The sequence below is a fragment of the Oncorhynchus kisutch genome, linkage group LG10 (assembly GCF_002021735.2).
Source record: "Oncorhynchus kisutch isolate 150728-3 linkage group LG10, Okis_V2, whole genome shotgun sequence".
NCBI lineage: Eukaryota > Metazoa > Chordata > Actinopteri > Salmoniformes > Salmonidae > Oncorhynchus > Oncorhynchus kisutch.
In genome coordinates this window covers 5490669-5518313 of record NC_034183.2, presented here as the reverse complement: position 1 = coordinate 5518313, position 27645 = coordinate 5490669, and the positions used below count along the sequence as shown (strand labels likewise).

At 43.5% G+C, this 27645-nt stretch overlaps 1 pseudogene; it reads left to right on the top strand.

The window, feature by feature from the left end:
- The window catches only part of LOC116375758 (mitochondrial glutamate carrier 1-like), an 83720-nt pseudogene that overhangs the window by 47983 nt on the left and 8092 nt on the right, over positions 1-27645 (top strand).

Sequence of the window (27645 nt, the reverse complement as noted above, 5' to 3'; positions counted from 1 at the left end):
AGACTTCTAACCAGTCCTCTAGTGTTGACGTAGACTTCTAACCAGTCCTCTAGTGCTGATGTAGACTTCTAACCAGTCCTCTAGTGTTGATGTAGACTTCTAACCAGTCCTCTAGTGTTGATGTAGACTTCTAACCAGTCCTCTAGTGCTGATGTAGACTTCTAACCAGTCCTCTAGTGCTGATGTAGACTTCTAACCAGTCCTCTAGTGTTGATGTAGACTTCTAACCAGTCCTCTAGTGTTGATGTAGACTTCTAACCAGTCCTCTAGTGTTGATGTAGACTTCTAACCAGTCCTCTAGTGCTGATGTAGATAGACTTCTAACCAGTCCTCTAGTGCTGATGTAGACTTCTAACCAGTCCTCTAGTGTTGATGTAGACTTCTAACCAGTCCTCTAGTGTTGATGTGTAGACTTCTAACCAGTCCTCTAGTGCTGATGTAGACTTCTAACCAGTCCTCTAGTGCTGATGTAGACTTCTAACCAGTCCTCTAGTTGATGTAGACTTCTAACCAGTCCTCTAGTGCTGATGTAGACTTCTAACCAGTCCTCTAGTGCTGATGTAGACTTCTAACCAGTCCTCTAGTGCTGATGTAGACTTCTAACCAGTCCTCTAGTGTTGATGTAGACTTCTAACCAGTCCTCTAGTGTTGATGTAGACTTCTAACCAGTCCTCTAGTGTTGATGTAGACTTCTAACCAGTCCTCTAGTGCTGATGTAGACTTCTAACCAGTCCTCTAGTGCTGATGTAGACTTCTAACCAGTCCTCTAGTGCTGATGTAGACTTCTAACCAGTCCTCTAGTGCTGATGTAGACTTCTAACCAGTCCTCTAGTGCTGATGTAGACTTCTAACCAGTCCTCTAGTGCTGATGTAGACTTCTAACCAGTCCTCTAGTGCTGATGTAGACTTCTAACCAGTCCTCTAGTGCTGATGTAGACTTCTAACCAGTCCTCTAGTGCTGATGTAGACTTCTAACCAGTCCTCTAGTGTTGATGTAGATAGACTTCTAACCAGTCCTCTAGTGTTGATGTAGACTTCTAACCAGTCCTCTAGTGTTGATGTAGACTTCTAACCAGTCCTCTAGTGTTGATGTAGACTTCTAACCAGTCCTCTAGTGTTGATGTAGACTTCTAACCAGTCCTCTGTGTTGATGTAGACTTCTAACCAGTCCTCTAGTGCTGATGTAGACTTCTAACCAGTCTTCTTGATGTAGACTTCTAACCAGTCCTCTAGTGTTGATGTGTAGACTTCTAACCAGTCCTCTAGTGTTGATGTAGACTTCTAACCAGTCCTCTAGTGTTGATGTAGACTTCTAACCAGTCCTCTAGTGTTGATGTAGACTTCTAACCAGTCCTCTAGTGTTGATGTAGACTTCTAACCAGTCCTCTAGTGCTGATGTAGACTTCTAACCAGTCCTCTAGTGCTGATGTAGACTTCTAACCAGTCCTCTAGTGTTGATGTAGACTTCTAACCAGTCCTCTAGTGCTGATGTAGACTTCTAACCAGTCCTCTAGTGTTGATGTAGACTTCTAACCAGTCCTCTAGTGTTGATGTAGACTTCTAACCAGTCCTCTAGTGTTGATGTAGACTTCTAACCAGTCCTCTAGTGTTGATGTAGACTTCTAACCAGTCCTCTAGTGCTGATGTAGACTTCTAACCAGTCCTCTAGTGCTGATGTAGACTTCTAACCAGTCCTCTAGTGCTGATGTAGACTTCTAACCAGTCCTCTAGTGCTGATGTAGACTTCTAACCAGTCCTCTAGTGCTGATGTAGACTTCTAACCAGTCCTCTAGTGCTGATGTAGATAGACTTCTAACCAGTCCTCTAGTGCTGATGTAGATAGACTTCTAACCAGTCCTCTACTGCTGATGTAGACTTCTAACCAGTCCTCTAGTGCTGATGTAGACTTCTAACCAGTCCTCTAGTGCTGATGTAGACTTCTAACCAGTCCTCTAGTGCTGATGTAGACTTCTAACCAGTCCTCTAGTGCTGATGTAGACTTCTAACCAGTCCTCTAGTGTTGATGTAGACTTCTAACCAGTCCTCTAGTGCTGATGTAGACTTCTAACCAGTCCTCTAGTGCTGATGTAGACTTCTAACCAGTCCTCTAGTGTTGATGTAGACTTCTAACCAGTCCTCTAGTGCTGATGTAGACTTCTAACCAGTCCTCTAGTGCTGATGTAGACTTCTAACCAGTCCTCTAGTGTTGATGTAGACTTCTAACCAGTCCTCTAGTGCTGATGTAGACTTCTAACCAGTCCTCTAGTGCTGATGTAGACTTCTAACCAGTCCTCTAGTGCTGATGTAGACTTCTAACCAGTCCTCTAGTGCTGATGTAGACTTCTAACCAGTCCTCTAGTGCTGATGTAGACTTCTAACCAGTCCTCTAGTGCTGATGTAGACTTCTAACCAGTCCTCTAGTGTTGATGTAGACTTCTAACCAGTCCTCTAGTGTTGATGTAGACTTCTAACCAGTCCTCTAGTGTTGATGTAGACTTCTAACCAGTCCTCTAGTGTTGATGTAGACTTCTAACCAGTCCTCTAGTGCTGATGTAGACTTCTAACCAGTCCTCTAGTGCTGATGTAGACTTCTAACCAGTCCTCTAGTGCTGATGTAGACTTCTAACCAGTCCTCTAGTGTTGATGTAGACTTCTAACCAGTCCTCTAGTGTTGATGTAGACTTCTAACCAGTCCTCTAGTGCTGATGTAGACTTCTAACCAGTCCTCTAGTGCTGATGTAGACTTCTAACCAGTCCTCTAGTGCTGATGTAGACTTCTAACCAGTCCTCTAGTGCTGATGTAGACTTCTAACCAGTCCTCTAGTGCTGATGTAGACTTCTAACCAGTCCTCTAGTGCTGATGTAGACTTCTAACCAGTCCTCTAGTGTTGATGTAGACTTCTAACCAGTCCTCTAGTGTTGATGTAGACTTCTAACCAGTCCTCTAGTGCTGATGTAGACTTCTAACCAGTCCTCTAGTGTTGATGTAGACTTCTAACCAGTCCTCTAGTGCTGATGTAGACTTCTAACCAGTCCTCTAGTGCTGATGTAGACTTCTAACCAGTCCTCTAGTGTTGATGTAGACTTCTAACCAGTCCTCTAGTGTTGATGTAGACTTCTAACCAGTCCTCTAGTGTTGATGTAGACTTCTAACCAGTCCTCTAGTGTTGATGTAGACTTCTAACCAGTCCTCTAGTGCTGATGTAGACTTCTAACCAGTCCTCTAGTGCTGATGTAGACTTCTAACCAGTCCTCTAGTGCTGATGTAGACTTCTAACCAGTCCTCTAGTGCTGATGTAGACTTCTAACCAGTCCTCTAGTGCTGATGTAGACTTCTAACCAGTCCTCTAGTGTTGATGTAGACTTCTAACCAGTCCTCTAGTGTTGATGTAGACTTCTAACCAGTCCTCTAGTGCTGATGTAGACTTCTAACCAGTCCTCTAGTGCTGATGTAGACTTCTAACCAGTCCTCTAGTGCTGATGTAGACTTCTAACCAGTCCTCTAGTGTTGATGTAGACTTCTAACCAGTCCTCTAGTGTTGATGTAGACTTCTAACCAGTCCTCTAGTGCTGATGTAGACTTCTAACCAGTCCTCTAGTGTTGATGTAGACTTCTAACCAGTCCTCTAGTGTTGATGTAGACTTCTAACCAGTCCTCTAGTGTTGATGTAGACTTCTAACCAGTCCTCTAGTGTTGATGTAGACTTCTAACCAGTCCTCTAGTGCTGATGTAGACTTCTAACCAGTCCTCTAGTGATGATGTAGACTTCTAACCAGTCCTCTAGTGTTGATGTAGACTTCTAACCAGTCCTCTAGTGCTGATGTAGACTTCTAACCAGTCCTCTAGTGCTGATGTAGACTTCTAACCAGTCCTCTAGTGCTGATGTAGACTTCTAACCAGTCCTCTAGTGCTGATGTAGACTTCTAACCAGTCCTCTAGTGCTGATGTAGACTTCTAACCAGTCCTCTAGTGTTGATGTAGACTTCTAACCAGTCCTCTAGTGTTGATGTAGACTTCTAACCAGTCCTCTAGTGCTGATGTAGACTTCTAACCAGTCCTCTAGTGCTGATGTAGACTTCTAACCAGTCCTCTAGTGCTGATGTAGACTTCTAACCAGTCCTCTAGTGCTGATGTAGACTTCTAACCAGTCCTCTAGTGTTGATGTAGACTTCTAACCAGTCCTCTAGTGCTGATGTAGACTTCTAACCAGTCCTCTAGTGTTGATGTAGTAGACTTCTAACCAGTCCTCTAGTGCTGATGTAGTAGACTTCTAACCAGTCCTCTAGTGTTGATGTAGACTTCTAACCAGTCCTCTAGTGCTGATGTAGACTTCTAACCAGTCCTCTAGTGCTGATGTAGACTTCTAACCAGTCCTCTAGTGCTGATGTAGACTTCTAACCAGTCCTCTAGTGCTGATGTAGACTTCTAACCAGTCCTCTAGTGCTGATGTAGACTTCTAACCAGTCCTCTAGTGTTGATGTAGACTTCTAACCAGTCCTCTAGTGTTGATGTAGACTTCTAACCAGTCCTCTAGTGCTGATGTAGACTTCTAACCAGTCCTCTAGTGCTGATGTAGACTTCTAACCAGTCCTCTAGTGCTGATGTAGACTTCTAACCAGTCCTCTAGTGCTGATGTAGACTTCTAACCAGTCCTCTAGTGTTGATGTAGACTTCTAACCAGTCCTCTAGTGTTGATGTAGACTTCTAACCAGTCCTCTAGTGCTGATGTAGACTTCTAACCAGTCCTCTAGTGCTGATGTAGACTTCTAACCAGTCCTCTAGTGCTGATGTAGACTTCTAACCAGTCCTCTAGTGTTGATGTAGACTTCTAACCAGTCCTCTAGTGCTGATGTAGACTTCTAACCAGTCCTCTAGTGTTGATGTAGACTTCTAACCAGTCCTCTAGTGTTGATGTAGACTTCTAACCAGTCCTCTAGTGTTGATGTAGACTTCTAACCAGTCCTCTAGTGTTGATGTAGACTTCTAACCAGTCCTCTAGTGCTGATGTAGACTTCTAACCAGTCCTCTAGTGCTGATGTAGACTTCTAACCAGTCCTCTAGTGCTGATGTAGACTTCTAACCAGTCCTCTAGTGCTGATGTAGACTTCTAACCAGTCCTCTAGTGCTGATGTAGATAGACTTCTAACCAGTCCTCTACTGCTGATGTAGACTTCTAACCAGTCCTCTAGTGCTGATGTAGACTTCTAACCAGTCCTCTAGTGCTGATGTAGACTTCTAACCAGTCCTCTAGTGCTGATGTAGACTTCTAACCAGTCCTCTAGTGCTGATGTAGACTTCTAACCAGTCCTCTAGTGCTGATGTAGACTTCTAACCAGTCCTCTAGTGTTGATGTAGACTTCTAACCAGTCCTCTAGTGTTGATGTAGACTTCTAACCAGTCCTCTAGTGTTGATGTAGACTTCTAACCAGTCCTCTAGTGTTGATGTAGACTTCTAACCAGTCCTCTAGTGTTGATGTAGACTTCTAACCAGTCCTCTAGTGCTGATGTAGACTTCTAACCAGTCCTCTAGTGCTGATGTAGACTTCTAACCAGTCCTCTAGTGCTGATGTAGACTTCTAACCAGTCCTCTAGTGCTGATGTAGACTTCTAACCAGTCCTCTAGTGCTGATGTAGACTTCTAACCAGTCCTCTAGTGCTGATGTAGACTTCTAACCAGTCCTCTAGTGCTGATGTAGACTTCTAACCAGTCCTCTAGTGCTGATGTAGACTTCTAACCAGTCCTCTAGTGCTGATGTAGACTTCTAACCAGTCCTCTAGTGCTGATGTAGACTTCTAACCAGTCCTCTAGTGCTGATGTAGACTTCTAACCAGTCCTCTAGTGCTGATGTAGACTTCTAACCAGTCCTCTAGTGTTGATGTAGACTTCTAACCAGTCCTCTAGTGTTGATGTAGACTTCTAACCAGTCCTCTAGTGCTGATGTAGACTTCTAACCAGTCCTCTAGTGTTGATGTAGACTTCTAACCAGTCCTCTAGTGTTGATGTAGACTTCTAACCAGTCCTCTAGTGTTGATGTAGACTTCTAACCAGTCCTCTAGTGTTGATGTAGACTTCTAACCAGTCCTCTAGTGTTGATGTAGACTTCTAACCAGTCCTCTAGTGCTGATGTAGACTTCTAACCAGTCCTCTAGTGCTGATGTAGACTTCTAACCAGTCCTCTAGTGCTGATGTAGACTTCTAACCAGTCCTCTAGTGTTGACGTAGACTTCTAACCAGTCCTCTAGTGCTGATGTAGACTTCTAACCAGTCCTCTGTGTTGATGTAGACTTCTAACCAGTCCTCTAGTGTTGATGTAGACTTCTAACCAGTCCTCTAGTGTTGATGTAGACTTCTAACCAGTCCTCTGTGTTGATGTAGACTTCTCACCAGTCCTCTAGTGCTGATGTAGACTTCTAACCAGTCCTCTAGTGCTGATGTAGACTTCTAACCAGTCCTCTAGTGCTGATGTAGACTTCTAACCAGTCCTCTAGTGCTGATGTAGACTTCTAACCAGTCCTCTAGTGCTGATGTAGATAGACTTCTAACCAGTCCTCTACTGCTGATGTAGACTTCTAACCAGTCCTCTAGTGCTGATGTAGACTTCTAACCAGTCCTCTAGTGCTGATGTAGACTTCTAACCAGTCCTCTAGTGCTGATGTAGACTTCTAACCAGTCCTCTAGTGCTGATGTAGACTTCTAACCAGTCCTCTTGTGTTGATGTAGACTTCTAACCAGTCCTCTAGTGTTGATGTAGACTTCTAACCAGTCCTCTAGTGCTGATGTAGACTTCTAACCAGTCCTCTAGTGTTGATGTAGACTTCTAACCAGTCCTCTAGTGTTGATGTAGACTTCTAACCAGTCCTCTAGTGTTGATGTAGACTTCTAACCAGTCCTCTAGTGTTGATGTAGACTTCTAACCAGTCCTCTAGTGCTGATGTAGATAGACTTCTAACCAGTCCTCTAGTGCTGATGTAGATAGACTTCTAACCAGTCCTCTAGTGTTGATGTAGATAGACTTCTATCCAGTCCTCTAGTGCTGATGTAGACTTCTAACCAGTCCTCTAGTGCTGATGTAGACTTCTAAGCAGTCCTCTAGTGCTGATGTAGACTTCTAACCAGTCCTCTAGTGCTGATGTAGACTTCTAACCAGTCCTCTAGTGCTGATGTAGACTTCTAACCAGTCCTCTAGTGTTGATGTTGACTTCTAACCAGTCCTCTAGTGTTGATGTAGACTTCTATCCAGTCCTCTAGTGCTGATGTAGACTTCTAACCAGTCCTCTAGTGCTGATGTAGACTTCTAACCAGTCCTCTAGTGCTGATGTAGACTTCTAACCAGTCCTCTAGTGCTGATGTAGACTTCTAACCAGTCCTCTAGTGTTGATGTAGACTTCTAACCAGTCCTCTAGTGTTGATGTAGACTTCTAACCAGTCCTCTAGTGTTGATGTAGACTTCTAACCAGTCCTCTAGTGCTGATGTAGACTTCTAACCAGTCCTCTAGTGCTGATGTAGACTTCTAACCAGTCCTCTAGTGCTGATGTAGACTTCTAACCAGTCCTCTAGTGTTGATGTAGACTTCTAACCAGTCCTCTAGTGTTGATGTAGACTTCTAACCAGTCCTCTAGTGTTGATGTAGACTTCTAACCAGTCCTCTAGTGCTGATGTAGACTTCTAACCAGTCCTCTAGTGTTGATGTAGACTTCTAACCAGTCCTCTAGTGTTGATGTAGACTTCTAACCAGTCCTCTAGTGCTGATGTAGACTTCTAACCAGTCCTCTAGTGCTGATGTAGACTTCTAACCAGTCCTCTAGTGCTGATGTAGACTTCTAACCAGTCCTCTAGTGCTGATGTAGACTTCTAACCAGTCCTCTAGTGTTGATGTAGACTTCTAACCAGTCCTCTAGTGTTGATGTAGACTTCTAACCAGTCCTCTAGTGCTGATGTAGACTTCTAACCAGTCCTCTAGTGCTGATGTAGACTTCTAACCAGTCCTCTAGTGCTGATGTAGACTTCTAACCAGTCCTCTAGTGTTGATGTAGACTTCTAACCAGTCCTCTAGTGTTGATGTAGACTTCTAACCAGTCCTCTAGTGTTGATGTAGACTTCTAACCAGTCCTCTAGTGTTGATGTAGACTTCTAACCAGTCCTCTAGTGTTGATGTAGACTTCTAACCAGTCCTCTAGTGCTGATGTAGACTTCTAACCAGTCCTCTAGTGCTGATGTAGACTTCTAACCAGTCCTCTAGTGCTGATGTAGACTTCTAACCAGTCCTCTAGTGCTGATGTAGACTTCTAACCAGTCCTCTAGTGCTGATGTAGACTTCTAACCAGTCCTCTAGTGTTGATGTAGACTTCTAACCAGTCCTCTAGTGTTGATGTAGACTTCTAACCAGTCCTCTAGTGCTGATGTAGACTTCTAACCAGTCCTCTAGTGCTGATGTAGACTTCTAACCAGTCCTCTAGTGCTGATGTAGATAGACTCTCTAACCAGCCTCTAGTGCTGATGTAGATAACTTCTAACCAGTCCTCTAGTGCTGATGTAGACTTCTAACCAGTCCTCTAGTGTTGATGTAGACTTCTAACCAGTCCTCTAGTGTTGATGTAGATAGACTTCTAACCAGCCCTCTAGTGCTGATGTAGATAGACTTCTAACCAGTCCTCTAGTGCTGATGTAGACTTCTAACCAGTCCTCTAGTGCTGATGTAGCTGGATTCTAACCAGTGCTCTAGTGCTGATGTAGCTAGACTTCTAACCAGTCCTCTAGTGCTGATGTAGCGATAGACTTCTAACCAGTCCTCTAGTGCTGATGTAGACTTCTAACCAGTCCTCTAGTGTTGATGTAGACTTCTAACCAGTCCTCTAGTGTTGATGTAGACTTCTAACCAGTCCTCTAGTGCTGATGTAGACTTCTAACCAGTCCTCTAGTGCTGATGTAGACTTCTAACCAGTCCTCTAGTGCTGATGTAGACTTCTAACCAGTCCTCTAGTGCTAATGTAGACTTCTAACCAGTCCTCTAGTGCTGATGTAGACTTCTAACCAGTCCTCTAGTGCTGATGTAGACTTCTAACCAGTCCTCTAGTGCTGATGTAGACTTCTAACCAGTCCTCTAGTGCTGATGTAGACTTCTAACCAGTCCTCTAGTGCTGATGTAGACTTCTAACCAGTCCTCTAGTGCTGATGTAGATAGACTTCTAACCAGTCCTCTAGTGTTGATGTAGATAGACTTCTAACCAGTCCTCTAGTGCTGATGTAGACTTCTAACCAGTCCTCTAGTGTTGATGTAGACTTCTAACCAGTCCTCTAGTGTTGATGTAGACTTCTAACCAGTCCTCTAGTGTTGATGTAGACTTCTAACCAGTCCTCTAGTGTTGATGTAGACTTCTAACCAGTCCTCTAGTGCTGATGTAGACTTCTAACCAGTCCTCTAGTGTGTGATGTAGACTTCTAACCAGTCCTCTAGTGTTGATGTAGATAGACTTCTAACCAGTCCTCTAGTGTTGATGTAGACTTCTAACCAGTCCTCTAGTGTTGATGTAGACTTCTAACCAGTCCTCTAGTGTTGATGTAGACTTCTAACCAGTCCTCTAGTGTTGATGTAGACTTCTAACCAGTCCTCTGTGTTGATGTAGACTTCTAACCAGTCCTCTAGTGCTGATGTAGACTTCTAACCAGTCCTCTAGTGTTGATGTAGACTTCTAACCAGTCCTCTAGTGTTGATGTAGACTTCTAACCAGTCCTCTAGTGCTGATGTAGACTTCTAACCAGTCCTCTAGTGTTGATGTAGACTTCTAACCAGTCCTCTAGTGTTGATGTAGACTTCTAACCAGTCCTCTAGTGTTGATGTAGACTTCTAACCAGTCCTCTGTGTTGATGTAGACTTCTAACCAGTCCTCTAGTGCTGATGTAGACTTCTAACCAGTCCTCTAGTGCTGATGTAGACTTCTAACCAGTCCTCTAGTGCTGATGTAGACTTCTAACCAGTCCTCTAGTGCTGATGTAGACTTCTAACCAGTCCTCTAGTGCTGATGTAGTAGACTTCTAACCAGTCCTCTAGTGCTGATGTAGTAGACTTCTAACCAGTCCTCTAGTGCTGATGTAGACTTCTAACCAGTCCTCTAGTGCTGATGTAGACTTCTAACCAGTCCTCTAGTGCTGATGTAGACTTCTAACCAGTCCTCTAGTGCTGATGTAGACTTCTAACCAGTCCTCTAGTGTTGATGTAGACTTCTAACCAGTCCTCTAGTGTTGATGTAGACTTCTAACAGTCCTCTAGTGCTGATGTAGACTTCTAACCAGTCCTCTTGTGTTGATGTAGACTTCTAACCAGTCCTCTAGTGTTGATGTAGACTTCTAACCAGTCCTCTAGTGTTGATGTAGACTTCTAACCAGTCCTCTAGTTTGATGTAGATAGACTTCTAACCAGTCCTCTAGTGCTGATGTAGATAGACTTCTAACCAGTCCTCTAGTGCTGATGTAGATAGACTTCTAACCAGTCCTCTAGTGTTGATGTAGATAGACTTCTATCCAGTCCTCTAGTGCTGATGTAGACTTCTAACCAGTCCTCTAGTGCTGATGTAGACTTCTAACCAGTCCTCTAGTGCTGATGTAGACTTCTAACCAGTCCTCTAGTGCTGATGTAGACTTCTAACCAGTCCTCTAGTGCTGATGTAGACTTCTAACCAGTCCTCTAGTGTGATGTAGACTTTAACCAGTCCTCTAGTGTTGATGTAGACTTCTAACCAGTCCTCTAGTGCTGATGTAGACTTCTAACCAGTCCTCTAGTGCTGATGTAGACTTCTAACCAGTCCTCTAGTGCTGATGTAGACTTCTAACCAGTCCTCTAGTGCTGATGTAGACTTCTAACCAGTCCTCTAGTGTTGATGTAGACTTCTAACCAGTCCTCTAGTGTGATGTAGACTTCTAACCAGTCCTCTAGTGTTGATGTAGATAGACTTCTAACCAGTCCTCTAGTGCTGATGTAGATAGACTTCTAACCAGTCCTCTATGTGATTGATAGATAGACTTCTAACCAGTCCTCTAGTGCTGATGTAGACTTCTAACCAGTCCTCTAGTGCTGATGTAGACTTCTAACCAGTCCTCTTGTGCTGATGTAGACTTCTAACCAGTCCTCTAGTGCTGATGTAGACTTCTAACCAGTCCTCTAGTGCTGATGTAGACTTCTAACCAGTCCTCTAGTGTTTGTTGACTTCTAACCAGTCCTCTAGTGTTGATGTAGACTTCTAACCAGTCCTCTAGTGCTGATGTAGACTTCTAACCAGTCCTCTAGTGCTGATGTAGACTTCTAACCAGTCCTCTAGTGCTGATGTAGACTTCTAACCAGTCCTCTAGTGCTGATGTAGACTTCTAACCAGTCCTCTAGTGTTGATGTAAACTTCTAACCAGACCTCTAGTGTTGATGTAGACTTCTAACCAGTCCTCTTGTGCTAATGTAGACTTCTAACCAGTCCTCTAGTGCTGATGTAGACTTCTAACCAGTCCTCTAGTGCTGATGTAGACTTCTAACCAGTCCTCTAGTGTTGATGTAGACTTCTAACCAGTCCTCTAGTGCTGATGTAGACTTCTAACCAGTCCTCTGTGTTGATGTAGACTTCTAACCAGTCCTCTAGTGTTGATGTAGACTTCTAACCAGTCCTCTAGTGTTGATGTAGACTTCTAACCAGTCTCTGTGTTGATGTAGACTTCTAACCAGTCCTCTAGTGTTGATGTAGACTTCTAACCAGTCCTCTAGTGCTGATGTAGACTTCTAACCAGTCCTCTAGTGCTGATGTAGACTTCTAACCAGTCCTCTAGTGCTGATGTAGACTTCTAACCAGTCCTCTAGTGCTGATGTAGACTTCTAACCAGTCCTCTAGTGCTGATGTAGACTTCTAACCAGTCCTCTAGTGCTGATGTAGACTTCTAACCAGTCCTCTAGTGCTGATGTAGACTTCTAACCAGTCCTCTAGTGTTGATGTAGACTTCTAACCAGTCCTCTAGTGCTGATGTAGACTTCTAACCAGTCCTCTAGTGTTGATGTAGACTTCTAACCAGTCCTCGTGTTGATGTAGACTTCTAACCAGTCCTCTAGTGCTGATGTAGACTTCTAACCAGTCCTCTAGTGCTGATGTAGACTTCTAACCAGTCCTCTAGTGTTGATGTAGATAGACTTCTAACCAGTCCTCTAGTGCTGATGTAGATAGACTTCTAACCAGTCCTCTAGTGCTGATGTAGACTTCTAACCAGTCCTCTAGTGTTGATGTAGACTTCTAACCAGTCCTCTAGTGTTGATGTAGACTTCTAACCAGTCCTCTAGTACTGATGTATACTTCTAACCAGTCCTCTAGTGCTGATGTAGACTTCTAACCAGGCCTCTAGTGTTGATGTAGACTTCTAACCAGTCCTCTAGTGTTGATGTAGACTTCTAACCAGTCCTCTAGTACTGATGTAGACTTCTAACCAGTCCTCTAGTGCTGATGTAGACTTCTAACCAGTCCTCTAGTGCTGATGTAGACTTCTAACCAGTCCTCTAGTGTTGATGTAGACTTCTAACCAGTCCTCTAGTGTTGATGTAGACTTCTAACCAGTCCTCTAGTGTTGATGTAGACTTCTAACCAGTCCTCTAGTGCTGATGTAGACTTCTAACCAGTCCTCTAGTGCTAATGTAGACTTCTAACCAGTCCTCTAGTGCTGATGTAGACTTCTAACCAGTCCTCTAGTGCTAATGTAGACTTCTAACCAGTCCTCTAGTGCTAATGTAGACTTCTAACCAGTCCTCTAGTGCTAATGTAGACTTCTAACCAGTCCTCTAGTGCTGATGTAGATAGACTTCTAACCAGTCCTCTAGTGTTGATGTAGATAGACTTCTAACCAGTCCTCTAGTGTTGATGTAGACTTCTAACCAGTCCTCTAGTGTTGATGTAGACTTCTAACCAGTCCTCTAGTGTTGATGTAGACTTCTAACCAGTCCTCTAGTGCTGATGTAGACTTCTAACCAGTCCTCTGTGTTGATGTAGACTTCTAACCAGTCCTCTAGTGCTGATGTAGACTTCTAACCAGTCCTCTAGTGTTGATGTAGACTTCTAACCAGTCCTCTAGTGCTGATGTAGACTTCTAACCAGTCCTCTAGTGTTGATGTAGACTTCTAACCAGTCCTCTAGTGTTGATGTAGACTTCTAACCAGTCCTCTAGTGCTGATGTAGACTTCTAACCAGTCCTCTAGTGCTGATGTAGACTTCTAACCAGTCCTCTAGTGTTGATGTAGACTTCTAACCAGTCCTCTAGTGTTGATGTAGACTTCTAACCAGCCCTCTAGTGCTGATGTAGATAGACTTCTAACCAGTCCTCTAGTGCTGATGTAGACTTCTAACCAGTCCTCTATGATGTAGACTTCTAACCAGTCCTCTAGTGTTGATGTAGATAGACTTCTAACCAGCCCTATAGTGCTGATGTAGATAGACTTCTAACCAGTCCTCTAGTGTGTGATGTAGACTTCTAACCAGTCCTCTAGTGTTGATGTAGCTGGAATTGTAACCAGTGCTCTAGTGCTGATGTAGCTAGAATTGTAACCAGTGCCTCTAGTGCTGATGTAGCTAGAATTCTAACTAGTGCTCTAGTGCTAATGTAGACTTCTAACCAGTCCTCTAGTGTTGATGTAGACTTCTAACCAGTCCTCTAGTGTTGATGTAGACTTCTAACCAGTCCTCTTGTGTTGATGTAGTCTTCTAACCAGTCCTCTAGTGCTGATGTAGACATCTAACCAGTCCTCTAGTGCTGATGTAGACTTCTAACCAGTCCTCTAGTGCTAATGTAGAATTCTAACCAGTCCTCTAGTGCTGATGTAGACATCTAACCAGTCCTCTAGTGCTGATGTAGACTTCTAACCAGTCCTCTAGTGCTAATGTAGACTTCTAACCAGTCCTCTAGTGCTAATGTAGACTTCTAACCAGTCCTCTAGTGCTAATGTAGACTTCTAACCAGTCCTCTAGTGCTGATGTAGATAGACTTCTAACCAGTCCTCTAGTGTTGATGTAGATAGACTTCTAACCAGTCCTCTAGTGTTGATGTAGACTTCTAACCAGTCCTCTAGTGTTGATGTAGACTTCTAACCAGTCCTCTAGTGTTGATGTAGACTTCTAACCAGTCCTCTAGTGTTGATGTAGACTTCTAACCAGTCCTCTGTGTTGATGTAGACTTCTAACCAGTCCTCTAGTGCTGATGTAGACTTCTAACCAGTCCTCTAGTGTTGATGTAGACTTCTAACCAGTCCTCTAGTGTTGATGTAGATAGACTTCTAACCAGTCCTCTAGTGTTGATGTAGACTTCTAACCAGTCCTCTAGTGTTGATGTAGACTTCTAACCAGTCCTCTAGTGTTGATGTAGACTTCTAACCAGTCCTCTAGTGTTGATGTAGACTTCTAACCAGTCCTCTGTGTTGATGTAGACTTCTAACCAGTCCTCTAGTGCTGATGTAGACTTCTAACCAGTCCTCTAGTGTTGATGTAGACTTCTAACCAGTCCTCTGTGTTGATGTAGACTTCTAACCAGTCCTCTAGTGCTGATGTAGACTTCTAACCAGTCCTCTGTGTTGATGTAGACTTCTAACCAGTCCTCTAGTGTTGATGTAGACTTCTAACCAGTCCTCTAGTGTTGATGTAGACTTCTAACCAGTCCTCTAGTGTTGATGTAGACTTCTAACCAGTCCTCTAGTGCTGATGTAGACTTCTAACCAGTCCTCTAGTGCTGATGTAGACTTCTAACCAGTCCTCTAGTGCTGATGTAGACTTCTAACCAGTCCTCTAGTGCTGATGTAGACTTCTAACCAGTCCTCTAGTGCTGATGTAGATAGACTTCTAACCAGTCCTCTAGTGCTGATGTAGATAGACTTCTAACCAGTCCTCTAGTGCTGATGTAGACTTCTAACCAGTCCTCTAGTGCTGATGTAGACTTCTAACCAGTCCTCTAGTGCTGATGTAGACTTCTAACCAGTCCTCTAGTGCTGATGTAGACTTCTAACCAGTCCTCTTGTGTTGATGTAGACTTCTAACCAGTCCTCTAGTGTTGATGTAGACTTCTAACCAGTCCTCTAGTGCTGATGTAGACTTCTAACCAGTCCTCTTGTGTTGATGTAGACTTCTAACCAGTCCTCTAGTGTTGATGTAGACTTCTAACCAGTCCTCTAGTGCTGATGTAGACTTCTAACCAGTCCTCTTGTGTTGATGTAGATAGACTTCTAACCAGTCCTCTAGTGCTGATGTAGTAGACTTCTAACCAGTCCTCTAGTGCTATGTAGATTAGACTTCTAACCAGTCCTCTAGTGTTGATGTAGTAGACTTCTAACCAGTCCTCTAGTGCTGATGTAGACTTCTAACCAGTCCTCTAGTGCTGATGTAGACTTCTAACCAGTCCTCTAGTGCTGATGTAGACTTCTAACCAGTCCTCTAGTGCTGATGTAGACTTCTAACCAGTCCTCTAGTGCTGATGTAGACTTCTAACCAGTCCTCTAGTGTTGATGTAGACTTCTAACCAGTCCTCTAGTGTTGATGTAGACTTCTAACCAGTCCTCTAGTGCTGATGTAGACTTCTAACCAGTCCTCTAGTGCTGATGTAGACTTCTAACCAGTCCTCTAGTGCTGATGTAGACTTCTAACCAGTCCTCTAGTGCTGATGTAGACTTCTAACCAGTCCTCTAGTGTTGATGTAGACTTCTAACCAGTCCTCTAGTGTTGATGTAGACTTCTAACCAGTCCTCTAGTGTTGATGTAGTAGACTTCTAACCAGTCCTCTAGTGCTAATGTAGATAGACTTCTAACCAGTCCTCTAGTGTTGATGTAGATAGACTTCTAACCAGTCCTCTAGTGCTGATGTAGACTTCTAACCAGTCCTCTAGTGCTGATGTAGACTTCTAACCAGTCCTCTTGTGTGATTGTGTAGACTTCTAACCAGTCCTCTAGTGCTGATGTAGACTTCTAACCAGTCCTCTAGTTGATGTAGACTTCTAACCAGTCCTCTAGTGTTGATGTAGACTTTAACCAGTCCTCTAGTGTTGATGTAGACTTCTAACCAGTCCTCTAGTGCTGATGTAGACTTCTAACCAGTCCCAGTCCCCTTCCTCTAGTGCTGATGTAGACTTCTAACCAGTCCTCTAGTGCTGATGTAGACTTCTAACCAGTCCTCTAGTGCTGATGTAGACTTCTAACCAGTCCTCTAGTGTTGATGTAGACTTCTAACCAGTCCTCTAGTGTTGATGTAGACTTCTAACCAGTCCTCTTGTGCTGATGTAGACTTCTAACCAGTCCTCTAGTGCTGATGTAGACTTCTAACCAGTCCTCTAGTGCTGATGTAGACTTCTAACCAGTCCTCTAGTGTTGATGTAGACTTCTAACCAGTCCTCTAGTGCTGATGTAGACTTCTAACCAGTCCTCTAGTGTTGATGTAGACTTCTAACCAGTCCTCTAGTGTTGATGTAGACTTCTAACCAGTCCTCTAGTGTTGATGTAGACTTCTAACCAGTCCTCTAGTGTTGATGTAGACTTCTAACCAGTCCTCTAGTGCTGATGTAGACTTCTAACCAGTCCTCTAGTGCTGATGTAGACTTCTAACCAGTCCTCTAGTGCTGATGTAGACTTCTAACCAGTCCTCTAGTGCTGATGTAGACTTCTAACCAGTCTCTAGTGCTGATGTGTAGACTTCTAACCAGTCCTCTAGTGCTGATGTAGACTTCTAACCAGTCCTCTAGTGCTGATGTAGACTTCTAAACCAGTCCTCTAGTGTTGATGTAGACTTCTAACCAGTCCTCTAGTGCTGATGTAGACTTCTAACCAGTCCTCTAGTGCTGATGTAGACTTCTAACCAGTCCTCTAGTGCTGATGTGTAGACTTCTAACCAGTCCTCTAGTGCTGATGTAGACTTCTAACCAGTCCTCTAGTGTTGATGTAGACTTCTAACAGTCCTCTAGTGCTGATGTAGACTTCTAACCAGTCCTCTAGTGTTGATGTAGACTTCTAACCAGTCCTCTGTGTGATGTAGACTTCTAACCAGTCCTCTAGTGCTGATGTAGACTTCTAACCAGTCCTCTAGTGTTGATGTAGACTTCTAACCAGTCCTCTAGTGTTGATGTAGACTTCTAACCAGTCCTCTAGTGTTGATGTAGACTTCTAACCAGTCCTCTAGTGTTGATGTAGACTTCTAACCAGTCCTCTAGTGCTGATGTAGACTTCTAACCAGTCCTCTAGTGCTGATGTAGACTTCTAACCAGTCCTCTAGTGCTGATGTAGACTTCTAACCAGTCCTCTAGTGCTGATGTAGACTTCTAACCAGTCCTCTAGTGCTGATGTAGATACTTCTAACCAGTCCTCTAGTGCTGATGTAGACTTCTAACCAGTCCTCTAGTGCTGATGTAGACTTCTAACCAGTCCTCTAGTGCTGATGTAGACTTCTAACCAGTCCTCTAGTGCTGATGTAGACTTCTAACCAGTCCTCTAGTGCTGATGTAGACTTCTAACCAGTCCTCTAGTGTTGATGTAGACTTCTAACCAGTCCTCTAGTGTTGATGTAGACTTCTAACCAGTCCTCTAGTGCTGATGTAGACTTCTAACCAGTCCTCTAGTGTTGATGTAGACTTCTAACCAGTCCTCTAGTGTTGATGTAGACTTCTAACCAGTCCTCTAGTGTTGATGTAGACTTCTAACCAGTCCTCTAGTGTTGATGTAGATAGACTTCTAACCAGTCCTCTAGTGCTGATGTAGACTTCTAACCAGTCCTCTAGTGCTGATGTAGATAGACTTCTAACCAGTCCTCTAGTGTTGATGTAGATAGACTTCTAACCAGTCCTCTAGTGCTGATGTAGACTTCTAACCAGTCCTCTAGTGCTGATGTAGACTTCTAACCAGTCCTCTAGTGCTGATGTAGACTCTAACCAGTCCTCTAGTGCTGATGTAGACTTCTAACCAGTCCTCTAGTGTGATGTAGACTTCTAACCAGTCCTCTAGTGTTGATGTAGACTTCTAACCAGTCCTCTAGTGTTGATGTAGACTTCTAACCAGTCCTCTAGTGCTGATGTAGACTTCTAACCAGTCCTCTAGTGCTGATGTAGACTTCTAACCAGTCCTCTAGTGCTGATGTAGACTTCTAACCAGTCCTCTAGTGCTGATGTAGACTTCTAACCAGTCCTCTAGTGTTGATGTAGACTTCTAACCAGTCCTCTAGTGTTGATGTAGACTTCTAACCAGTCCTCTAGTGTTGATGTAGATAGCTTCTAACCAGTCTCTAGTGCTGATGTAGAGACTTCTAACCAGTCCTCTAGTGTTGATGTAGATAGACTTCTAACCAGTCCTCTAGTGTGATGTAGACTTCTAACCAGTCCTCTAGTGCTGATGTAGACTTCTAAGCAGTCCTCTTGTGCTGATGTAGACTTCTATCCAGTCCTCTAGTGCTGATGTAGACTTCTAACCAGTCCTCTAGTGCTGATGTAGACTTCTAACCAGTCCTCTAGTGTTGATGTAGACTTCTAACCAGTCCTCTAGTGTTGATGTAGACTTCTAACCAGTCCTCTAGTGCTGATGTAGACTTCTAACCAGTCCTCTAGTGCTGATGTAGACTTCTAACCAGTCCTCTAGTGCTGATGTAGACTTCTAACCAGTCCTCTAGTGCTGATGTAGACTTCTAACCAGTCCTCTAGTGTTGATGTAAACTTCTAACCAGACCTCTAGTGTTGATGTAGACTTCTAACCAGTCCTCTAGTGCTAATGTAGACTTCTAACCAGTCCTCTAGTGCTGATGTAGACTTCTAACCAGTCCTCTAGTGCTGATGTAGACTTCTAACCAGTCCTCTAGTGTTGATGTAGACTTCTAACCAGTCCTCTAGTGCTGATGTAGACTTCTAACCAGTCCTCTAGTGTTGATGTAGACTTCTAACCAGTCCTCTAGTGTTGATGTAGACTTCTAACCAGTCCTCTAGTGTTGATGTAGACTTCTAACCAGTCTCTAGTGTTGATGTAGACTTCTAACCAGTCCTCTAGTGCTGATGTAGACTTCTAACCAGTCCTCTAGTGCTGATGTAGACTTCTAACCAGTCCTCTAGTGCTGATGTAGACTTCTAACCAGTCCTCTAGTGCTGATGTAGCCTGTAGACTTCTAACCAGTCCTCTAGTGCTGATGTAGATAGACTTCTAACCAGTCCTCTACTGCTGATGTAGACTTCTAACCAGTCCTCTAGTGCTGATGTAGACTTCTAACCAGTCCTCTAGTGCTGATGTAGACTTCTAACCAGTCCTCTAGTGCTGATGTAGACTTCTAACCAGTCCTCTAGTGCTGATGTAGACTTCTAACCAGTCCTCTTGTGTGATGTAGACTTCTAAGCAGTCCTCTAGTGTTGATGTAGACTTCTAACCAGTCCTCTAGTGCTGATGTAGACTTCTAACCAGTCCTCTAGTGTTGATGTAGACTTCTAACCAGTCCTTAGTGTGATGTAGACTTCTAACCAGTCCTCTAGTGTTGATGTAGACTTCTAACCAGTCCTCTAGTGTTGATGTAGACTTCTAACCAGTCCTCTAGTGCTGATGTAGTAGACTTCTAACCAGTCTCTAGTGCTGATGTAGATAGACTTCTAACCAGTCCTCTAGTGTTGATGTAGATAGACTTCTATCCAGTCCTCTAGTGCTGATGTAGACTTCTAACCAGTCCTCTAGTGCTGATGTAGACTTCTAAGCAGTCCTCTAGTGCTGATGTAGACTTCTAACCAGTCCTCTAGTGCTGATGTAGACTTCTAACCAGTCCTCTAGTGCTGATGTAGACTTCTAACCAGTCCTCTAGTGCTGATGTAGACTTCTAACCAGTCCTCTAGTGCTGATGTAGACTTCTAACCAGTCCTCTAGTGCTGATGTAGACTTCTAACCAGTCCTCTAGTGTTGATGTAGACTTCTAACCAGTCCTCTAGTGTTGATGTAGACTTCTAACCAGTCCTCTAGTGCTGATGTAGACTTCTAACCAGTCCTCTAGTGCTGATGTAGACTTCTAACCAGTCCTCTAGTGCTGATGTAGACTTCTAACCAGTCCTCTAGTGCTGATGTAGACTTCTAACCAGTCCTCTAGTGTTGATGTAGACTTCTAACCAGTCCTCTAGTGTGATGTAGACTTCTAACCAGTCCTCTAGTGCTGATGTAGACTTCTAACCAGTCCTCTAGTGCTGATGTAGACTTCTAACCAGTCCTCTAGTGCTGATGTAGACTTCTAACCAGTCCTCTAGTGTTGACGTAGACTTCTAACCAGTCCTCTAGTGCTGATGTAGACTTCTAACCAGTCCTCTGTGTTGATGTAGACTTCTAACCAGTCCTCTAGTGTTGATGTAGACTTCTAACCAGTCCTCTAGTGTTGATGTAGACTTCTAACCAGTCCTCTAGTGTTGATGTAGACTTCTAACCAGTCCTCTAGTGCTGATGTAGACTTCTAACCAGTCCTCTAGTGCTGATGTAGACTTCTAACCAGTCCTCTAGTGCTGATGTAGACTTCTAACCAGTCCTCTAGTGCTGATGTAGACTTCTAACCAGTCCTCTAGTGCTGATGTAGACTTCTAACCAGTCCTCTAGTGCTGATGTAGACTTCTAACCAGTCCTCTAGTGCTGATGTAGACTTCTAACCAGTCCTCTAGTGTGATGTAGACTTCTAACCAGTCCTCTAGTGCTGATGTAGACTTCTAACCAGTCCTCTAGTGCTGATGTAGACTTCTAACCAGTCCTCTAGTGTGATGTAGACTTCTAACCAGTCCTCTAGTGTTGATGTAGACTTCTAACAGTCCTCTAGTGCTGATGTAGACTTCTAACCAGTCTCTAGTGTGATGTGTAGACTTCTAACCAGCCTCTAGTGTTGATGTAGACTTCTAACCAGTCCTCTAGTGTGATGTAGACTTCTAACCAGTCCTCTAGTGTTGATGTAGACTTCTAACCAGTCCTCTAGTGCTGATGTAGATAGACTTCTAACCAGTCCTCTAGTGCTGATGTAGATAGACTTCTAACCAGTCCTCTAGTGTTGATGTAGATAGACTTAACCAGTCCTCTAGTGCTGATGTAGACTTCTAACCAGTCCTCTAGTGCTGATGTAGACTTCTAACCAGTCCTCTAGTGCTGATGTAGACTTCTAACCAGTCCTCTAGTGCTGATGTAGACTTCTAACCAGTCCTCTAGTGCTGATGTAGACTTCTAACCAGTCCTCTAGTGTTGATGTAGACTTCTAACCAGTCTCTAGTGTGATGTAGACTTCTAACCAGTCCTCTAGTGCTGATGTAGACTTCTAACCAGTCCTCTAGTGCTGATGTAGACTTCTAACCAGTCTCTAGTGTGATGATGTAGACTTCTAACCAGTCCTCTAGTGCTGATGTAGACTTCTAACCAGTCCTCTAGTGCTGATGTAGACTTCTAACCAGTCCTCTAGTGTTGATGTAAACTTCTAACCAGACCTCTAGTGTTGATGTAGACTTCTAACCAGTCCTCTTGTGCTAATGTAGACTTCTAACCAGTCCTCTAGTGCTGATGTAGACTTCTAACCAGTCCTCTAGTGCTGATGTAGACTTCTAACCAGTCCTCTAGTGTTGATGTAGACTTCTAACCAGTCCTCTAGTGTTGATGTAGACTTCTAACCAGTCCTCTAGTGTTGATGTAGACTTCTAACCAGTCCTCTAGTGTTGATGTAGACTTCTAACCAGTCCTCTTGTGTTGATGTAGACTTCTAACCAGTCCTCTAGTGTTGATGTAGACTTCTAACCAGTCCTCTAGTGCTGATGTAGACTTCTAACCAGTCCTCTAGTGCTGATGTAGACTTCTAACCAGTCCTCTAGTGCTGATGTAGACATCTAACCAGTCCTCTAGTGCTGATGTAGACTTCTAACCAGTCCTCTAGTGTTGATGTAAACTTCTAACCAGACCTCTAGTGTTGATGTAGACTTCTAACCAGTCCTCTAGTGCTAATGTAGACTTCTAACCAGTCCTCTAGTGCTGATGTAGACTTCTAACAGTCCTCTAGTGCTGATGTAGACTTCTAACCAGTCCTCTAGTGTGATGTAACTTCTAACCAGTCCTCTTGTGTTGATGTACGACTTCTAAGCAGTCCTCTAGTGTTGATGTAGACTCTAACCAGTCCTCTAGTGTTTGATGTTGACTTTTAAACCAGTCCTCTAGTGTTGATGTAGACTTCTATCCAGTCCTCTAGTGCTGATGTAGACTTCTAACCAGTCCTCTAGTGCTGATGTAGACTTCTAACCAGTCCTCTAGTGCTGATGTAGACTTCTAACCAGTCCTCTAGTGCTGATGTAGACTTCTAACCAGTCCTCTAGTGCTGATGTAGACTTCTAACCAGTCCTCTAGTGTTGATGTAAACTTCTAACCAGACCTCTAGTGTTGATGTAGACTTCTAACCAGTCCTCTAGTGCTATGTAGACTTCTAACCAGTCCTCTAGTGCTGATGTAGACTTCTAACCAGTCCTCTAGTGCTGATGTAGACTTCTAACCAGTCCTCTAGTGTTGATGTAAACTTCTAACCAGTCCTCTAGTGTTGATGTAGATAGACTTCTAACCAGTCCTCTTGTGTTGATGTAGACTTCTAAGCAGTCCTCTAGTGTTGATGTAGACTTCTAAACAGTCCTCTAGTGCTGATGTAGACTTCTAACCAGTCCTCTAGTGTTGATGTTGACTTTTAACCAGTCCTCTAGTGTTGATGTAGACTTCTATCCAGTCCTCTAGTGCTGATGTAGACTTCTAACCAGTCCTCTAGTGTGATGTAGACTTCTAACCAGTTCAGTCCTCTAGTGCTGATGTAGACTTCTAACCAGTCCTCTAGTGCTGATGTAGACTTCTAACCAGTCCTCTAGTGCTGATGTAGACTTCTAACCAGTCCTCTAGTGTTGATGTAAACTTCTAACCAGACCTCTAGTGTTGATGTAGACTTCTAACCAGTCCTCTTGTGCTAATGTAGACTTCTAACCAGTCCTCTAGTGCTGATGTAGACTTCTAACCAGTCCTCTAGTGCTGATGTAGACTTCTAACCAGTCCTCTAGTGTTGATGTAAACTTCTAACCAGTCCTCTTGTGTTGATGTAGACTTCTAAGCAGTCCTCTAGTGTTGATGTAGACTTCTAAACAGTCCTCTAGGTGGATGTAGACTTCTAACCAGTCCTCTGTGTTGATGTAGACTTCTAACCAGTCCTCTAGTGTTGATGTAGACTTCTAACCAGTCCTCTAGTGCTGATGTAGACTTCTAACCATCCTCTAGTGCTAGTGTAGAATTCTAAACCAGTGCCTACTAGTGCTGAAGTGTAGACATCTTAACTAGTCCTCTAGTGGCTGATGTAGAGCCTTCTAACCAGTGCCTCTAGTGTTGATGTAACCTTCTAAGCCAGACCGTCTAGGGATTGATGGTAGACTTCTAACACAGTCCTCTAGTGCTAAGTGTAGACTTCTAACCATTCCTCTAGTGCTGGATGTAGACTTCTTAGACCAGTCCTCGTAGTGCTGATGTAGACTCTAACCAGTCCTCTAGTGTTGATTGTAAAACTTCTAACCAGTCCCGTGTGTTGATGTAGTGACTTCTAAGGCAGTCCTCTAGTGTTGAGTGTAAGTACTGTCTAAAACAGTCCTCTAGTGCTGATGTATGACTTCTACCCAGTCCTCTTGTGTTTGATGTAGACTTCTAACCAGTCCTCCTATGTTGATGTAGACTTCCCTAACCACGTCCTCTAGTGGCTGATGTATGACTTCTAACCAGTCCTTCTAGGTGCTGATGTAGACTTCTAAACGCAGTCCTCCTAGTGCTTGATGTAGAACATCTAACCAGTCCTCTAGTGCTGATGTAGACTTCTACACCAGTCCTCTAGTGCTAATGTAGACTTCTAACACAGTCCTCTAGTGCTAATGTAGTCTTCTAACCAGTCCTCTAGTGCTGATGTAGACATCTAACCAGTCCTCTAGTGCTGATGTAGACTTCTAACACAGTCCTCTAGTGCTAATGTAGACTTCTAACCAGTCTCTAGTGCTAATGTAGTCTTCTAACCAGTCCTCTTAGTGCTATGTCCTAGACTTCTAAACCAGTCCTCTAGTGTTGATGTAGACTTCTAACCAGTCCTCTAGTGTTGATGTAGACTTCTAACCAGGTCTCTAGTGTTGATGTAGAACTTCTAACCAGTCCTCTAGTGTTGATGTAGACTTCTAACCAGTCCTCTGTGTTGATGTAGACTTCTAACCAGTCCTCTAGTGCTGATTGTAGACTTCTAACCAGTCCTCTAGTGTTGACGTAGACTTCTAACCAGTCCTCTAGTGCTGATGTAGACTTCTAACCAGTCCTCTGTGTTGATGTAGACTTCTAACCAGTCCTCTAGTGTTGATGTAGACTTCTAAACCAGTCCTCTGTGTTGATGTAGACTTCTCACCAGTCCTCTAGTGCTGATGTAGACTCCTGACCAGTCCTCTAGTGCTGATGTAGACTTCTAACCAGTCCTCTAGTGCTGATGTAGACTTCTAACCAGTCCTCTAGTGTTGATGTAGATAGACTTCTAACCAGTCCTCTAGTGTTGATGTTGACTTTAACCAGTCCTCTAGTGTTGATGTAGAACTTCTAATCCAGTCCTCCTAGTGCTGATGTAGACTTCTAACCAAGTCCTCTAGTGCTGATGTAGACTTCTAACCAGTCCTCTAGTGCTAATGTAGACTTCTAACCAGTCCTCTAGTGCTAATGTAAGTCTTCTAAACCAGTCCTCCTAGTGCTAATGTAGACTTCTAACCAGTCCTCTAGTGCTGATGTAGATAGACTTCTAACCAGTCCTCTAGTGTTGATGTAGACTACTTAACGCGGTCCTCTAGTGTTGATGTAGACTTCTAACCAGTCCTCTAGTGTTGATGTAGACTTCTAACCAGTCCTCTAGTGCTGATGTAGACTTCTAAACCAGTCCTCTTGGTGTTGATGTAGACTTCTAACCAGTCCTCTAGTGCTGATGTAGACTTCTAACCAGTCCTCTAGTGCTGATGTAGACTTCTAACCAGTCCTCTTGTGTTGATGTAGACTTCTAAGCAGTCCTCTAGTGTTGATGTAGACTTCTAAACAGTCCTCTAGTGCTGATGTAGACTTCTAACCAGTCCGCTTGTGTTGATGTAGACTTCTAACCAGTCCTCTAGTGTTGATGTTGACTTCTAACCAGTCCTCTAGTGTTGATGTAGACTTCTAACCAGTCCTCTAGTGTTGATGTAGACTTCTAACCAGTCCTCTTGTGTTGATGTAGACTTCTGACCAGTCCTCTAGTGCTGATGTAGACTTCTAACCAGTCCTCTAGTGCTGATGTAGACTTCTAACCAGTCCTCTAGTGTTGATGTAGATAGACTTCTAACCAGTCCTCTAGTGTTGATGTTGACTTTTAACCAGTCCTCTAGTGCTAATGTAGTCTTCTAACCAGTCCTCTAGTGCTAATGTAGACTTCTAACCAGTCCTCTAGTGCTGATGTAGATAGACTTCTAACCAGTCCTCTAGTGCTGATGTAGATAGACTTCTAACCAGTCCTCTAGTGTTGATGTAGACTACTTACCGGTCCTCTAGTGTTGATGTAGACTTCAAACCAGTCCTCTAGTGTTGATGTAGACTTCTAACCAGTCCTCTAGTGCTGATGTAGACTTCTAACCAGTCCTCTTGTGTTGATGTAGACTTCTAACCAGTCCTCTAGTGCTGATGTAGACTTCTAACCAGTCCTCTAGTGCTGATGTAGACTTCTAACCAGTCCTCTTGTGTTGATGTAGACTTCTAAGCAGTCCTCTAGTGTTGATGTAGACTTCTAAACAGTCCTCTAGTGCTGATGTAGACTTCTAACCAGTCCGCTTGTGTTGATGTAGACTTCTAACCAGTCCTCTAGTGTTGATGTTGACTTCTAACCAGTCCTCTAGTGTTGATGTAGACTTCTAACCAGTCCTCTAGTGTTGATGTAGACTTCTAACCAGTCCTCTTGTGTTGATGTAGACTTCTGACCAGTCCTCTAGTGCTGATGTAGACTTCTAACCAGTCCTCTAGTGCTGATGTAGACTTCTAACCAGTCCTCTTGTGTTGATGTAGACTTCTAAGCAGTCCTCTAGTGTTGATGTAGACTTCTAAACAGTCCTCTAGTGCTGATGTAGACTTCTAACCAGTCCTCTTGTGTTGATGTAGACTTCTAACCAGTCCTCTAGTGCTGATGTAGACTTCTAACCAGTCCTCTAGTGCTGATGTAGACTTCTAACCAGTCCTCTAGTGCTGATGTGGTTGAGTAATAAAGGCCCACATAAGATCTTAATTTGATCAGTTTCTCACAGCAGGAAAATAATTCTGCAGCAACAGGAAATGTTAATTATTGTTTGGATTATAATTAATGGACATTTTTGTAAGGGTTGATATGATCCATTTTTAGTTAGTTCAAATCAAGTCTGAAATTATAAAGTAGAAATTACAAACTTTAGAAGCCTGTTTAAACCTTGAATACACTACAAGTTTGCATTTCCTGCTATGAGGGACATTTCTTGCCATAAAAGGATGGTCAAATGAAGATCCTACACCTGTACCTATCCCATAGAACATGTCCCACCACTGGTTATAACACCTTGTCAAATGTTGCTGTCAGATATTTTCATTCTGTATTTGTGTTTATCATCACAGGTTATCGTCACGACTCCTATGGAGATGTTGAAGATTCAGCTACAAGATGCTGGGAGAATTGGTAAGAGATTTAGAGGAATGGAGGAGAATTGGTAAGAGATTTAGAGAGATGGAGGAGAATATGTAAGAGATTTAGAGAGATGGAGGAGAATCTGTAAGAGATTTAGAGAGATGGAGGAGAATCTGTAAGAGAGAGATGGAGGAGAATCTGTAAGAGAGAGATGGAGGAGAATCTCCAGATTTAGAGGGATGGAGGAGAATCTGCTCACATTGAAGGAGAGGATGTTGTCCTGGCACCACACTGTCTCTGTCCTCCTCCCTGTAGGCTGCCTCATCATTGTCGGTGATCAGGCCTACCACCGTTGTGTTGTCAGCAAACTTAATGATGGTGTTGGAGTCGTGCTCGTCCACACGGTCATGGGGGAACAGGGAGTACAGGAGGGGACTAAGCACGCACCCCTGAGGGGCCCCCGTGTTGAGGATCAGCATGGCAGGAGTGCTGTTGCCTACCCTTACCACCTGGGGGCAGCCTGTTAGGAAGTCCAGGATCCAGTTGCAGATGGAGGTGTTCAGTCCCAGCGTCAGCCTGTGTATTAGTAGTCAATCTTGCTTTGCCTGTTTGATGGTTCGTCGGAGGGCACCGAGGTAGCGTAGACTTCATCCAAGACTACAAATCCCAGCATGCTCATGCACGTAATCTCTAGCTGACACCTTTGCTAACTGGTGTTGTGTCAATTTAAAACTTGCCCAAGACAGTTCACAGAATTATCAATGTAAAGGAGTTTAGCCAATTTAATAATTACTAAATTTAGCTATAATTAGTTAATCCAGAGATTCTTACCTTTGCCTCGATTCGGCATTTTCGCCCGGATCATCATGGTATTTGTAGTTCTTTATGATAGCCACATTAGCAGCTAATAATCATTAAAATAAAAAAATTGTGGGGGGGGGGGGGGGAATACAGGCGAATATATTGCTGAAACTCACCTTGTCAGAGAGA